Source organism: Erinaceus europaeus, chromosome 8 (assembly GCF_950295315.1).
Source record: "Erinaceus europaeus chromosome 8, mEriEur2.1, whole genome shotgun sequence".
Taxonomy (NCBI): Eukaryota; Metazoa; Chordata; class Mammalia; order Eulipotyphla; family Erinaceidae; genus Erinaceus; species Erinaceus europaeus.
In genome coordinates, this window is record NC_080169.1 from 98,160,615 (window position 1) to 98,164,997 (window position 4,383).

Consider the following 4,383-nt stretch of genomic DNA (forward strand, 5'->3'; position numbering starts at 1 on the left):
GCTCCAGGCCGAACCTCCTCAGAGGGGAGCAGGGGCTGGGAGGAGCGAGGAAGGAGGGGTTCTTCCTGGGAGTTCCCCTTTTGGTCCTGAACTGGACCTGCAGTAATGAAAGGTGATTTGGGTGAAGTCTCTGGACTTGCCTGGAATGGTCTTGAGTTGTGGTATTTTGTGACAGAGGGTCAGGTTTCTAAAATTTACAAGTAGGTTGACTAATAAAAGCATTTTCTTTCTGCTTAAGCCCTTCTGTGATGAATGAATAGTGCAGAGGGCTGGGCCCAGGAGAAGATTCCGTGGGTAACATGCACCACATTTGAGGTCAGGGGTCCAACCCCAGCACCATGGACAGCGCCAAGGAAACTCCATGGATAACAGAGTGGTGATTTGGTCTCTCAAAATATAGTGGGGGGAATAATTTCACATTAGTTAGCAGAGCTGTTTCCGGGAGGTCACCTGTGGAACACACACTTTGACATGCATGAGGACCTCAGTTCAACATATAAGCACCTGCACCAGAAGACACTGTATGAACTGTGGAATAGTACTATGGCCTCTCCTCCCCTCCCCTCCCCTCCCCTCCCCTCCCTTCCCTTCTCTTCTCTTCTCTTCTCTTCTCTTCTCTTCTCTTCTCTTCTCTCTCTCTCTCTTCCCTCCCTCCTTCCCTCTCTTATCTCTGTTCCGCTCTGAAATTAAAAAAAAAAAAAAAAGGAATCTTCTGGGAGTGGTGCAGTCACAATGGTGCAAAGCCCCAGTGGACAAAAAACACAAAAGACAAAGTGTAGTGTGAAAATTGGGCCAGGGAACAGCTCTGAGGTATCACAATACATTAACCCCTTAGTTTGTTCTCAAACACCACATGAAGAAATAAAGTCAGAACTGCCTAAAGGCTGGGCATTTCAGGATGTCCTGATAAGGGCCTGGGAGGGCTCCTACTTCTCAAACATTCACTTTTTTTTTCATTTCATTCCATTCCATTTCATGCCAGAGTTATTGCTGGCACTAGGTGCCTACACAAACCTACCATTCCTGGCAGCCTTTTTTCTTTGTTTTTCTGTTTTTAATAAAGACAGAGAGAAATGGGAAGGAGAGACAGAGAGGGAGAGAGACAACTGCAGCAAAGCTTCACCACCCGTGATGCTTCCCTCCTATAGATATGGACTAGCTGCTTAACCCTGAATCTTCACACATGGTAAAAAATGTGCTACCACCCTGCCCCTCATTATTTGAGGTCAGCTAGGGAGAAAGGAGTGTTGCTTCTAAGTACTCAGGCTTTTTTTTTCTTTCTTTCCCCAAACAGACACCAGTCAACTCTGCCCTCTCCAAGCCTTCTTAGCAATGGGCTTTGCACTTGGAGTTCCTACTGCCTAAGCTCAGACTCAACAGGGTCAAAATATAAAACTTAAAGGGTAATATCTTTAAGGGGAGAGCATCTGTGACCAGAGCTCCCAATTGTCCTGGTCCAAGGCTGGAAACCCTGAGGTCCCCAAGTCCAAGACTCTCAGTCACTATCAGGCAACTTCTGAGGTCAGACTGTGCTAACCACTAACCCAAAAGCTGCTTTTAAAGCATTGAAGAGATTGGCCTGGAAGGTGGTATAGTGGCTGAGACACTGAATTTAAGGATGAGGTCCTGAGGTTAATACCTGCCAGGCATGTGTCAGAGTGATGCTCTGGTTCTCTCTCCATCTCTATCTCTTTTTATCTCTCATAAATAAATATTTAAAAGGAGAAAGAACACTACATGGCAAGGTCTTGCTCCTATTCTATAGTCCCCAAGAAGTTCTGGAGTAACATGGGACTCAGCTCTGTCCCCACGCACCAGGTTGCACATAACATAAGTGGAGAAGCAGAAACCTGATTCCTTGGCTTCTCCTGGACTTCTAACCTACTGGGGTTATTGGCTCCTGTTAACTCTACAGAATTCTAGATCCCTCTGTGAAGTTTTATCCCAGGATCCATCTCCCCAGAATCAGGCAATTATTCTTTGAACTAACACTATAGACATGTGGAAGGGAGGGAGTCAAGGGACATGGAAGCCATTCTGAGCACAAGAGAGTCTCTGAGCTCCAGGGAACATGGGTCCTATGTCACCATGTCCCTTCTGCTTGCATCAGCAAGAAAAAGGAGTTGAATTTGCTTCCTTTCATGCCTGATGAGGCTGGAAGTCACCCCAAGAATATTATGCATAGAATTTAGGAATGTAGGGAGTCGGGTAGTAGCGCAGTGGGTTAAGCGCATGTGGTACGAAGCTCAAGGACTGGCGTAAGGATCCTAGTTCGAGCCCCTGACCCCCACCTGCAGGGGAGTCGCTTCACAGGTGGTGAAGCAGGTCTGCAGGTGTCTGTCTTTCTCTCCCCTTCTCTGTCTTCCCTTCCTCTCTCCATTTCTCTCTGTCCTATTGAACAATGAAGACATCAGTAACTACAACAATAATAACTACAATAGCAATAAAAAGGGCAAAATAAATAAATAAATATTTTTAAAATATTTTTAAAAAGAATCTAGGTGTAATAACTATGTCATCTTGCACAGTGGATAAAGCACTGTATTCTCAAGCTGTATTCTCCAATCAAATTGGAGGAGGTCCTCAATTTGATCCCCAGCATTGTATGTGCCAGAGTGATGCTCTGGTTTCTCTACTTTCTCTCTCTCTCTCTCTCTCTCTTTCTCTTCCTCTCTCTTTCTCTATCTCTCTCCTCTTATTTGTAAATAACAAATATTTAAAAAAGTTTATACTGGGGGTTGGCAGTAATGCAGTGGGTTAAGCGCACATGGCACAAAGCACAAGGTCCGGCATAAAGATCCCAGCTCACGTCCCCGGCTCTCCACCTGCAGGGGAGTCACTTCACAAGCAGTGAAGCAGGTCTGCAGGTGTCTATCTTTCTCTCCCCTCTCTGTCTTCCCCTCCTTTCTCCATTTCTCTCTGTCCTATCCAACAACAATCACATCAACAACAATAATAACCATAACAATGATGAAACAACAAGGGCAACAAAAGGGGAAAAAATGGCCTCCAGGAGCAGTGAATTCGTGGTGCAGGCATGAAGCCCCAGCTATAAGCCCGGAGGCAAAAAAAATTATACTATCTTGGCTCAACTAATGATTCTGTAATTATTCACTGAATCAGATACTAATCATGAGCACACTGCTGATCGTTCAGGATAAAGGGAATATAGAGAAAAAGGATGAGAATTTTGCTCTGCAAGAGATTACAATGCAGCCAAGAAGAGGAGTCTAGGACAGGTGAAGAAAAAATTTACAAAACTGGTCTTTCTTCCTTTCTCCTCTCCAGGCAGCCAGAGACATTCTCCTTCAAGATCTCATTTTTCCCCCAGAAAGTCAGAAAGGAGGAGAGAGATCTTGCCAAAAAAGAAAACACAGGTTGAAGTTCTCACAATCTGTCAGGGGTCATCCAGAGAGTAAAACTCATTTGGATATTCAGAAGTCCATATGCTATCAGAAGCTCAATTCCTTCAAACCCTGAGGCTTTCTTCCTCTGCCACTTCTCCTGCTTAGGTGTGTGTGTTATTGTCACCAAAGCAATGGAGGAGAGTCAAGCTGAGAAGGCAAAGGACTCCCCAGGGCAGGAAGGGTGAAGGTTCAGACAGTCAGTCAGACTTTGAATCCTTAATATTGATTGTATCCCACTAAAAGACCAGAGCTCAGAGATTGTGGAGACTGGTTCAATATCCAACCTTAAAGTATTTCCAGGTATAAAATCATCAATCTCCAACTCACAAACAGAACACATCTTTCCAATAGCCTCATCACACAGACTCCACAACATTCACATTTACATATCTGATGAAAGAGTTGGTGTTCAGGAGATGAGGAACCTGGAGAAAGAGGCTGGAGGAGCAGGAAAATGGGTGCTGCAAAGACAGAGGAGGAGAGAGGTTGGCTTGGCCACACAAAGAAGCATGAGAGGCAGAACAGGCAATGAGCCTGCAGGAAAGCTACCTGTTTGGAGTTCAGTGGGAGGGTCTCGGTCTCCCTGGCTGGGTTCCTGAGACCCCTGCTGGCGTCAGGGGTGGGGATGGTCTGGTCTTGGTTAACAGCTTCCACTCTGCCTCTGCTTCAGTCTTGCTAGGGGGTCCAGAACTCCAGAGAGCCTGTGCTCAGGAGCAGAGGGCAGCCTTCTGGGAGCTGCCAGTGATGTCACAGGACATGAGCAGAGGAGAGAGGAGGAGGGAGGTGTACATGGGGCTGACTGGCCCTGGGGCAGGGCAAACCCCAGCCAATGACCAATGTGTCCTCCCTTCTATGGGGATCTTCAGAGCCCACCTCATGGCCACCTGGCACTGAAGCAGAGACGGAAACACTCTTCTGTGTCCATGCAGGGACCCATAATCCTGAAGGGAACAGAGGTCATGGAAGCTGGAGCATT